The sequence below is a fragment of the Paramormyrops kingsleyae genome, chromosome 19 (genome assembly GCF_048594095.1).
Source record: "Paramormyrops kingsleyae isolate MSU_618 chromosome 19, PKINGS_0.4, whole genome shotgun sequence".
NCBI classification, from domain to species: Eukaryota; Metazoa; Chordata; class Actinopteri; order Osteoglossiformes; family Mormyridae; genus Paramormyrops; species Paramormyrops kingsleyae.
Window position 1 is genome coordinate 17823547 of NC_132815.1, and position 12805 is coordinate 17836351.

Consider the following 12805-nt stretch of genomic DNA (forward strand, 5'->3'; position numbering starts at 1 on the left):
AACCCAGCCTCAGCGCATCTTCTGCTCCTTGAGCAAGGCCCTTAACACCCAGCCCCCTGGGTGCTGCTACAGGTAGCTGCCCTTCACAGACAGCTTACTCTACAATGAGCAAGTTGAAGGAGGCATAAAGACAATTACCCCATTGGGATTAATACCATATCAATTATTATTTAGTATACAAAATGCAACCACCTTTTCAAAACTGCTTATTATACATGTATTTATTGTTTATTTATACTACATGTACAGATTAAACATTTACATTGAACATTTTAAAAAGTGTCTGTATCCATGAAGAACAAGTTTCAATTGATTCCACTGGCCACTGACATGCATTAGAAATAATGTAAATGTGAAAAAATAAAATTGAAGAACTGTTAACATGTATTTTCCAAAAAACTTGAGAAATTAGCAGTTATTAATAATGCCTGCTTCCAGGAATTATGTTAATCATTAATAACATATCAGCCATTATATGAAACAAACTTTTAATGATTACTGTTATTTGTCATTGAGATTATGTCCATAACTGATTTGTTAGTAGGTAATTCACAGCCTTTGCAGAATATTGTGGTTCCTCTTTGTTTTCCCAGGTTAAGTACGAAATATTTTGTCTCCACTTTCTACCAGCAGATGAAGTTTTGTGCTGTCAGCAGCTTCAGTAGGCAATTGTACTCTTAAAAAAAAAAGAAAAAAGAAAAGAGAGAAGCAAAAAGAAACATCACAAGCTTTGCTCTGCGGTTGTTCGATGAAAGCTGGCGGTAAGAGACTGATGCAATGGGACATGAAACAGAGAACGTGGCAGAATACAGTGTCTGGCTGTAGGAGACACTAATCAAACCTGTCTGTTACATACCATTGAAAAAAATAGCAATTAAAAATATGTAAGGTGCAATTTGCCTCCTTCGGACAGCCAAGGGCAGCTAAAGAATACATCATTTGTACACTTATTTCAAGCTGAATTGTACAGAGGAGCTTTACATTTCTTATTATTTAAGCAGGTATAGTGATGCATCTTCAGTATTTTAAGTATATTCTCTACCTTCTGGATCTCTTTTGAAATGTAGCTATTTGCCATCCGCTAAATTGCACGGCAGAAACAGCAATCATCATCACCGTCACCACCATCCCCATTCACGGCCATTCGTATAATTGTCCGCAGTGGTTTCCTTTATTCTATTTTGATCCATTGTGAACGCAGCTCTCATCCGCCGCAGATGACTGGCGCCTGAGAATCACGGGCTGGATTGAAGCGTGACTCAGAATCGCGCCATTTATCGCCCGAGCGGTGGTCTGTGATTTCGGAAACACAAAGGCGGGCCGCGGTGGGGGCCGAGGACCCGGGGCTGCGCACACGGACCAGCTAAATGTCTTTCAGTTTCACAGAAAGACTCGTGTTGCAAAAAAAGGATAAGGGTGACGTGTAGCTGAGGGTCTATCTGGAAAAGGTAGGTCACAGTTTTGATGGCCATGCAGTAAACTGAATTCTGGGTAAAAGTTTTTTTTCCACTGTTTGCAATTAAAAAAGTAATTTAAAACGTACTATATATATATATATATATATATGTCATCTTGGGGTTTCCTCTAGGTTCTCCAATTTCCCCCCACAGTCTACAAACATGCGACAGAAAACTGTAGTTGCCAAAATTGTCCGCAGGTATCAGTGGGTGTCAGTGGGTGTCAGCGGGTGTCAGTGGGTGTCAGCGGGTGTCAGTGGGTGTCAGCGGGTATCAGTGGGTGTCAGCGGGTATCAGCGGGTATCAGCGGGTATCAGTGGGTGTGTGCCCTGTGATGGGCTGGTACCCTGTCCTGGGATATTCCCTGCTTTGTGCCTGTTGTTTCCAGGATAAGCTCCAGACCCCAGAGACATGTGGTTTAGACGATGAATGAAAATATAGAACGCATGTTGTGAATGGTTTTATAATACAGTCTTTTCTGTGGTGATCATCTGGATTTTTGCTTGCACATGTTATCAAGTACTCCAATATGCTATTTGCAGGTTGATTTCACTCCATTACAAGCAGATTTATAATAAGTTTTTTGCAAAATTATATTAATCTTGGAGTCACTTCATTTCTGAATGATTATTTCAGCCACTATATATATTACTGCTTTAAAATGTAATGTAAAATAAAGTTGTCCTCCGAAGAGGGGGGGTGGTGGTGGGCATTAAAAAAAAAAAAAAAAAAAAAATTACTGCTTTAAAATAGCATAGCTGTAAATCTGGGCACATTGGATTGCTGAACCAGGACAAAACCCTAGAGGATACTTACACATTCAGAGAGACACAGCTCATCAAAACTGTATTAATCCTCTGAAGCAGGCTAAGGGGAACTGGAACCATGTTCTTTAACAGTCTGGAAAGACAAGAAGCATTTTCTCTTCAGCCCGTAGTGTCTGGGGAAAAAAAAGCCAAATAGGATGCTTGAAGTTCATAGCAGCAGGCAAAGTATGGTGTTGTGTGGCAGTGTCACGCTCTGTGGAAGATCTGCTTCATCAGGACCTGGGTGCCATCATTGATGGAAGTATCAGTTCTGACCTAGAGAAAATTCCACAGGAGGATATCAAGCCCATGAGCAGTTGAGTCCTGGCACAAGACAGTGATCCAGAATACAGCGCAAGAAGACAACATCAGAGTGCTTAAAGAAATGAAAAAGTAAGTTTTACAATCTACTGGTAAAGGTTTACGCTCTACTGAGATGTTGTGGCAAGACCTGAGACAAGCAGCTCATGCATATAAAACCACACACATCACAGTGCCACTGCTAGATGCTGCTACAGGACACGTTCGGGGTAGTGGGGTTGGGGGGAATTTTTCAAATAAAGCCACTGGATGCCATGTAATATCTATTATTAATTAAATCACATTAGTAAAACTGTTCTGTTATTTGTTCAGTCAAGTTCCCATTAATGTAATATTTGGTTTTGGTTTAAGATCTGCAAACATTCGGCGCAGCATACCAGGCTGAGAAACAGATGGGACCCAAAGACGTTTCACAGTGCTGTAGATAAAGGGTTTAATTTCCTCAATTAATAAATGTATGATGACATTAGGTTTGCCTCAAAAAGCCAAGAAAAGAAAGCTATTACAAAATACAAGTATGCATAATCAAGGACATACCTAACGTACCATCATATTTGATATAACCTTAAGCGCTTCATTTATAAATGAACAGGTAGATAAAGTGCTCAGCTATTTCGACATGTTGCTGTATCTAAAATAGATAAACAGAATTCCAGCTCCAGCAGATGCTCTGTGTTTTCTAAATCATAATAATGGCCACTGATGAAAACTGTCGACGTGTAAATGCGTAGAAGGGCGGTGATGCAACACCGTGCAAGACAGGAGACAGCACACTGAACAGAGCTATAGGTCTCCATTCCTGCGACGCTCCTTTCAAACGGTCGCATTATTCTAGTGGCTCTTCAGTAAACGGTCAGCGACATGGGAGAGGACAGGCTGAGGATGTCTGAACATTACAAACATAACGGAACACATCTCTTGATGTGGCCTGAGGCTGTTCAGACCCTGCAAAGTGTGTGACAGTCGCGGCCAATCAACTATCCCATGATGCGATCCTGCGATTCGTCATTCTTATGATCGATAATGTTGGTACAATTCTGTGGACACACCCTATCAGAATCAGTCTGATACCAAGCAAAGTTTAAGGTCTTTTCAGGGCTGGAGTGGGACTGAGTTTCAGACCAGCCTTTTTTTTTTGGGGGGGGGGGATTGATCATGTTAAATTGTATTTCTGCTATATCCATTCCCATTTTTTCTTCTGTTGTCACCATCCCACAACCTGAACGGCCACCTGCAGCAGTCCCTGTGCTCTCCATTAGCCACTCTGGCAAAGGTCCTGTTTGGAGAAGTGTGTATTGATTTCTACCTCCATAAAATCCATCCATCCAGTCATCCCCCATAACCACTTTTCCAATACAGCATCACGGGCTGCTTGAAGGCTAGCCAAGGCAGCACGAGTTAGAGGGCACTCTGGACAGGACAGACACCATGAGAACAATATCAAATATAAAATATACAATAACTACTTGTTTTTGGATTGCAGGAGAAAGTATTCAGGAGTGTTCAGAGGAAACGAATGCAAAAATAAGGAGAACATCAAGCTGCCAGCAAGAACTAAAGCCACTTCTCTGCAGTGCTGAAATGACTCTATGCAGTGGCCCTACAGTGACAATTTATTGAGTGTTTACATCTCTATCTGTTTACTGCAGTGGTTTTCAGTCCTGTTCCTGGTGCCCCCCTTGCCAGAATGTTTTCATTCCAACCCATGCTGCTTTCAACCTGCTACACGGATTATTAGCCTATTAAGGACCATATTGGTACCCATTAGGGTAGGGCTGGAATGAAAACGTTCTGGCTTGGGTTGGGGGCACCAGAAAAAGGACTGAGAATCTCTGGCCCACTGTCACTGGAAAGAATATGTTTTTATCATAGATGAGAATGCATGCTAAAGATCAGAAATTATGACCAGCAAATGGTACCTCTAAATTCTACTGGAAATAGTGCTGATTCTATTAACCCAAAATGATTTTGAAACCACAATAAAGTGGAGTAAATGAAGTTAAAATGCTTTGGTTAGTTTTTTGGTTTATTAACAATGTAAATCCTGTGTTATTTTTATAATGCATGATATTGACAATTTTGATAATATTGGTTGAGCTTATAAAGTTTATTGGTCGTGTGCTGGGCTTGGAAGTTTGTGTCATCACAGTAAACCTTTAAGAAAGTTTGAGCTGCTTCAGAAAAGTGTGCAAGTAGTCTGGAAACCAAAATTGTTTTTGGCCGTAACCTTACACATTTTCAAAAGTGCTTTTATGAATGTGACAACAAACTAACACTTGCTTGAATGTTTTTTGTTTGCCTGGAGTCTTTCCCAGACAGCACAGGGTACGAGGCAGGGTTACACACTGAAGAGGATGCAATCCACTGCACACACACACACACACACCCACACACACACACACACACACACACACAGATCAATTTAGAGATGCAGATTTGTCTAACCATATAACTATATACTGTATATAAAACTGGAGTACCTGAAGGAAGACTTCGTCAAACATGGAAAATATGCAAACTCTGCACATATAGCAGGAGCAGAATATGAAAAAGGAAGAATATTTATTTAGTACATTCTTACCTTACCCTATCACTTTCCTTGTATATCTATATATACTATACTGGTGTCATACAATACATATTGCAATTAAATAGTTTTTCAAAGCTCCTAGTTTATTCAGATATTACAGCTGCTTTCAAACTTAGCAAAGCAGTGATTTGTTATCGCAAACATTTATTTATTTTCATGCTGAAAAATAGAAGAAAAAAACTTCATGACTGAAGCAAAAATATGAAAAGAATTGTAGTTTTCGATTAAAAATGGTTCTGCTACTGTTTTGGCCAAGATAGTGTTTTATTTACATTTATTGTCCCTCAAAGCAAGCTAATATTTTGCTTCCCTGTGCACATGCTGATTTCAGACATTTATAATGAAAACTGTGCAAGAAAAGTTAACTAAAAGGACAGTGACTCAGAAAAAGCAATATGAAAGAGATGATTCTCTGAACCCACCAAAGCTCCGTATAACAAATTCAATTTGTGTTTCTGTTATGTAAATATTTTGTAACATTATGCTGAACATAGCTTGGAAAAAAAAGTATAAGAGTAGGAAGAAAGTCAACATAATTTTCAAAATCTAAAGTTCTGATTAAAACAGCTTGGCTTGCAGCTTTGAAATAACCCTGTAAGCGATGCAATGTCCCTCTTTTTGTTTTTCTGTTCATTTTTTATAGGTGAAGAAAACATGGTGTTCACTATGTTTACTGTATCAAGCAATGTGAAATTTAATTGTGCACAAGAAGATGTCTCCCAGCTTTTGTTGAGCAAAACTTTAACAATGATATAGTCCCTTTCACCCTAGGCAAATTACACTGCTTGTTCAAGGAAAGAGATGTAGGAATATGGTATACACTAGAAAAAGAAAGGAGTTATTCAGATAGTAATTACATCAACTCCCTGTTACATTCTCGTCTTACTTTGTATCAAGAACTTGTAGCTGTCACATGCGATGTCTGTGAAATTTAGTTGATTAGGAGAACAAAAGCCCACTCAGATACAGTTTGGCCTTCAAACTTCCACACTTTCCTAAGCCCACCCAGATGAAACACAGCATTTTTATATCTACCAAGAGAAATGTGGCAGGTCAGATTATTAGAGAGAAAAAGTGGATAAAAATTACAGGCTAAGGTAAAGTTAGGAGGTGAACCCATTGATGCTGGCTGTTCATTGGAAGCTCAACCTAGCTGCACTTGTACCTAGTGCATGGACTTCTTGGTAGCTGTGTGCTTGTGCTATACCACCTGCCACGCTTATACATCACATTGGACAAAGGTATCTGCTAAATGAGTAAATGTAAATTCACTTTGGCTTATTTCCAGTATAACAAACTGGCCTCTGTTTTGTCTCTCAGTCCCTACAAAACACCCCCAGGCCTGGGTGCTTGATTTTACACCCCATTGCAGATCCTCCTGTCACTACTTCTGATCCGATCATGTTTCCCATGTACTAAAGCTCAGACGGCTATTTCATATTCCTCTCCAGCATTCCGTTAAACCATCCCTCCACACCCACACTCAGATCCTCATTACCTCCCCCATCCCCGTGTCACAGGACTCTGTTCGCTGTCCTGCCTGCAGCAAACACTTTTAACAGACAGAGAGACATGCATCACACCACTACGAAAATGACAGGCTATGAGCTCTCGACATATAGCAAACTCCTGAAAAAAGGGGGAGGCTGGATGATGAGCAGTGAGGGGAAGAGTCTTGGATGGAGCCTGGTGTTATTTGGGAACACCTGTGCACCCCGTGACCAGGCAGGTGGTCACTTTTTCTTACTTACCACGAATTGGTTAGGGCAGAAATCCAATGAATTCCTCCTTTCATTACCCGTAAATTTCTCCTGTGAAACAAGACACTGCACTCAAACGAGTGAAAAGCAAGACAAATCGTCGGGAAAAGCTCTGAAAGCTAAATTGAGGCAATTTTATAGCACCAGACTATAGATGAAGACCATTTTTCATAGACTTCAGTTAGTTATCAAACAATTGATCGTCTCTCTAATGATCAAATGCTTACTGGGTGACATTTCAACCACACAGGACTGAAACATCAACTTTACAGTAAGGAATACTTTTATCCTTCAACACATTGGATGTATCAAAATATACTTTATGGGGATGTACATATGACCAGGGAACTGAAAACTTATCTTTTCGTAGTTTTTCTTTAGATATTTCCAGTAGACCAGCTCCATTTTTCTGTCACACTCTTTCAGACTTCGCTACCCAGCACAGAAGATGCTATGAAGCCTCAGAGTATAATTCTCATGCTATTTAATGTTGAAATTCTGTGGCAGAAATTACAAAAGTAAAGACAAGATCATTGAGAGCAATGGTTGTTTGCTACTTGACTTTACTGTTAAATCTAGTTTTAGCATCTCTTTCTACTGGAATGGAATGTAGACCATTATATTAAAAGGTAAACAAAAGGACCAGCCATGTCATGTGTGTTTCTAAATCCATACTTGGTGTGTATAATATATAAGCTGCCATGGATTTTCTCTCAAAGCATCATTTTTAACTAATAATTTCAGTAGCATTTCTTTAACAATGGACATTGCTCCTGCTTTTTCTACTGCTCTGACAATTGCTCTGGTCAGGACAGCAGAGGCAGCCGTGCATCATGGGATAGGAAGGATTTGGGAGCGGGGATTTCTGGGCCACAGGAATGGGCCAAGCGCTGGGTTATCCCGAAAAGCAGCGGGGAAACACAAAGAAATGAATGTTGTAATGAGAGAAGGAAATGTTGTTGGCGCCGGGCAGAACAAACAAGGGAATGCGGCCTGGCAGCGGGACCTGGGCAAGTTTACTCGGGGAAATGGAAAAACATCCAAGCGGAGTATTTAGCAATCAATCAGCACAGTGCACATTAGGGATAGGACTCCACTGCCTTTGAGACAACCAGCCTATTACACTCATCTCATAATCACGCACCATTCTTGGCTTAAAGGCACAAATTAGAGCTGCACAGTGATGTCATTATCTCTACCTGTATCTGTCTACCCAACAAAATCATCTACACTACCAATCAAAAGTTTCTGCACACGATGAGATTTTCTACATTTGCATATTACTTAACATTCACAAAAAATATACTCAGTTTTCTATGCTAACAAAGAAATGTACAGTATGTTCACCATTTTAGTACTTTTATTAGCAAGAAAGTGTCAAATCTTTGAAATAAAGTAACCTCCTCTAGCAGTTATAACAGCCGAGTAAATTTGAGGCATTCTTACCACAAGGAATACTAAGTGCTACTGAGTTTCATGGGAGGAAACAGTTAACAAGTGGATTTAAAGTAAAGGACAGCCTAGAATTTGACTGTGCCTTCACCGCATAACCAGTTAATAAGATGTCAGACATGCACTGTTACAAACTACAGTACTGTGCAAAAGTCTTAGGCAGTCCAAAGAAATGTTTAAAGCTGTTTATCTGGGTAGCAAGTGTAATTTGGCTTAGAACAAAATACACAATTTAAGATTAGAACATGTGCAAATTAAGAGTAACACAATAAAAACTAGTAATAATTTCATCTGTTTTCTAAAAAGTCAGTTGGATGGCTAGATGAACAGCGCTTCAGTTCCCAAACTTCTCCTCAGGGGCACCTCAGCCGTTCCATGAATTTGTTAAATTTCACCAACAGCTCAATTAAATAATTAAATAAATTGGTTTTAAAAAGTCAGTGACAGATTGACCAGCTGTATGAGGTGTGATAGTGGCCAAGTCAAAAAATACATGGCTGCACTGGACGGTCGCTGCAAATACGGGATGATTTTAGCGGAGGTTGTGAATGGCTAAGCGGACACACTTTGACAGGCATAATATCATAGTTTTACACCAATACGAGGATAATCTAAACATCATTTTCTTTGCCTGCCTGTATATCCATGTTATATTTTCCTTTATAGTTGTTCACTCAACTTCCTAATGCTTAACAAGAATAAAAAATCTGCAGTTTATGAAATAAATTGAAAAGTGGTAAAAACCCATGGTGTGTAAAAACTTTTGACTGGCAGTGTGTATCTCTGTATCTGTATTCAGATAGAAGACCGGAAGTGGGTGAGGTTTATACTGGAAGTCCTGATAAAACTGTATTTTCTAACCTAACATTCATTGGCAATCCACCCCCCCCCCCCCCAGGAAAGGAAGGAATTAACAAGTACAGCTAAAAGTGACAAGTGATGTACAGGTTTAGGTTTAGGGTATACGTTTAGGATATAGGTTTAGGGTATGGGTTTGTATATGGGTTTGAAAGAAAGCAACAGATGAGAATGACACCTCCTCCCCCGGTGAGTGTCAACTGGCCAGCGCTCAGCCCGCTGCCTGTTGTGTGCTAGATGGTGGGTCGCTAAACAGAATATAGCGATCTCTTTAATGATTCGTATTAAATGGAATGACTAGTTAGTGAAACCAAAGTCCTGTGTTTCAAACGGAACGGGCGTTTGTGTCTTGTGGCCGTCCACTATGATATGAATCGATTTGAAGAAACACAAACATGTCAATCATGTCACTTTCTCTAAATAATAATGTGAAACTCGGGGTAGAAAAAAATATCTGTTTACAATGCATTATCTGTGTGTTTCGAATAATGTACCCCAACTACACCCACCCACACACACACACACATTTATACATATATGTATATAAATTAAGCACCTAGAATAATGTTATGAGGTATATTATATGATGCTGGGCCTCTTACTTGTCAACGCAGAGGAATTTCCTCTTTTCCTGAGGCACCTGCATCTCACACTATCCATTGTACACCCTAATAGTTATTGAATACACTACTAGCCATTGCAGAACTTCTTTGACTCCCATAGGAAAACGTCTGGTAAATGAAAGCGAACATCGCCATTGTTCCAGTAGCTTTGCTGTGTACTTTCTTTGTCTTACTCAACTCCTGAAAAACATTACATTTTAAGTTTAAATCCAAAGTAAAAATTCATAATTAATATCATGTAATTAATCCCACTCTTTTTTGAAGTCCCTAAGATCTGTCACAGAAGACTGCATTCTGTTGCAGTAGTTAATTGTTTCCAGGTGTATTTAAAAGGGATAAGCCTTGGAATAGCTGCTATTAATGCTTATAAGAAGCATCCTTCTAATACCTTTTAATACATTGGTTAACTGCACCTCCTGCTGGCATATGGCCTTAATCACTTAGCTGGCACCAAGTCAGCCCCCCACCAGGAAAAACAACATAACCAAGTCTCGCGCCAGACTTACTTGCGGCTCCAACCTTTCTTAGAAGAGCTGTTTGTTTTCGCTGTTGCACAGAGGGAGATGTCGTGATGACAAAATAAGCCCACTGATTGGCATGTTTCTGGAACGGCCGTGGGCAGGCATGCACCAGGGTGCCAGGCAACAGCCCAGCCACCATCATGACTGTCGGGAATGTTCCGTACTTGTGTCAGCCTGAGCTGGTGGAGCCAGGTGTTGGCTATTACCTGATAACTGCATTTCCTACCTCGTTGCCGTTACAGCCTCACTTATTTGTGGCACTTTCTGAAAGGGTAACGGAAAAGGCTTCACTACAGCACGAGCCTGACCAGGAGTGGTTAGGAGATAGATGGGTGGATGGATGGATGTAAAAGGCCCTATAATAATTTAAAAGAAGATTTCTCTACAGTAATTATATATGTGATTATATACATACTAACTTAGAAAACAGAAAGTGAACATAGTCCATTAACTCAGGCATATTCAAAACAATTAACTCAATTATGTAACTAGCATTCTTGTTATTGATAACAATCTTTTATTTTACTGTATACAATTTAAATCAGGGCAGTGCACAAAACAATGAAACGAGAAACAGAAGCATTTCACGTCATCCATTGAAAAGCGACATCCCATGCACATCACATCAAAGAGCACTGACAGCAGAGAAATTATCCCTGGATCTGAGTGGGGAATGGAAAGTGTGTCATTAAAGTCAATACTTTCAGAATGAGGTCCTGGAAAGAGAGAAGCCAGAGCCGTGGGTGACGGTCCAACTGACGTTCCTAGAGTTGCGAGGACAGAACTCTGGAATGTGAGGATTAAGGAGACGTCATAGCTAAACTGCACCATCAAGACAGCCCTGTTTGATGTACAGGCAGGTCTTATTCATGAGATGCTTTTGATTATATGTCCTCTGCTATCTCGGTGCTCTTATCAATTCAGAAAGACCTGGAAAATCTCTCTCTCTCTCTCTCTCTCTCTCTCTCATATACACCAAAAAGGTGGTCCTCAAAATGTCAGAATATAAGCTTTTTATTACATTGTGGGGACATTTGGTATACCTGCACACACACACAGGCACTCACACACGCACACTCATATCGGCTAAAAATATCTTTATGGGACCACTCATTAATTTCTATGGAAAAAATGCTAACGCTAACTATGACAACCTTAACCTACACGCAGCCCTAACCATAACCATAAGCAACCAAGCAAAATACATCAGTTTTTGCATTTTAAGTTTTTTCATTGCAGTCAGTCACAGATTTTTATTAAATTGAATTTTCCCTTATGGGGAACAGGAAACTGGTCCCCATAAGGGGAAAAAAAACAAGTTATTCATCACGTTGTGGGGACATTGTGCCCCATAAGGTAAGGTATACCCGCTCACACACACACACACACACACACACACACACACACACACACACACACACACACACACACATATAAGATGGCTGGGAATCAATAAAAAAAAAACCAAAACTAATTAATCATACAGTTTTCTGCCATTAATTTTGATTACTCATACCTAATATTAGAACTCATTACCATAAATATTTATACATTGAATTCCCATATTAATGTAGAATTATCACAAAGGGGAGTGCATGGGTCATTGTCATGAACTCATTACTACAACATATTAATTTTCTCTAATTTTTAAAGTTAGTTTGAAGAGAGAGTAAAATTATACAAATTGCCAATTCTGACTCTAGGTTAGTTAATCAGTTTCAAATCAGTTTCAGCATCAAAAATAAACATCACACTAAGTGATTGTTTATTATAGGAAACATGCAATAAAAGTGAAAGTTTTAAAATTATTTTATGGAGTGATGGGGAAGCTACTTATAAATGGTAGCTTTTCAAGATACCAGCTACTTGTGATTAAAAGTAGCTAAGCTATAGCTACGGTATTATTTTAATATAGTAGTTAGCTATACTACAAGCTACAGAGAAAAAGTAGAAAACTACTTCGAAACTGTTTCATCTGGTAATACTTAATACTTGTGCTGTAGGATACTCTTAAAGCAAATTAATAAAAAAATATATGACACATGTTAAAAGAAAGATGAAAATCTGTATTTTTTAATTATGTACTGTCAAATCACAATAAGGTTTAAAAAAAGTGTCTTTATTTGGTGTAAACTAAGAGTACCTCATAATTTCTTTGTGAAAATTAGAAAGGTTGCAACAAAAAAAGAGAGATTTTGATAATCGTCCCAAGAACCAAAGCGCTTCTATGCATTTTAATGAAAGTGCCTAAAATATTGTTTGCTGTAAAGTATCTGTAAACCCTTTAACATCCACCCACAGAGTAACCAAGCGAAACACACCAATCAGAAACACCTGGTAGTTGAAAGTACCCGTCTTTGCAAAGAGGGAAACATAATACAGGTCATCATCAGCTTACAACTGCGATCGGTTCCGAC

The 12805-nt window shown here is 39.3% G+C and overlaps 1 long non-coding RNA gene across 1 annotated transcript; it reads right to left on the reverse strand.

Moving 5' to 3' along the window:
• Positions 1 to 289: 289 nt before the first annotated feature.
• On the reverse strand, positions 290 to 10516 carry LOC111850945 (uncharacterized). Its single transcript, XR_002839906.1, has 3 exons — positions 10374 to 10516; positions 2274 to 2397; positions 290 to 676 (listed from the first exon to the last, which is right to left on the reverse strand). It is a non-coding gene; the product is annotated as an uncharacterized lncRNA (long non-coding RNA).
• Positions 10517 to 12805: the final 2289 nt, after the last annotated feature.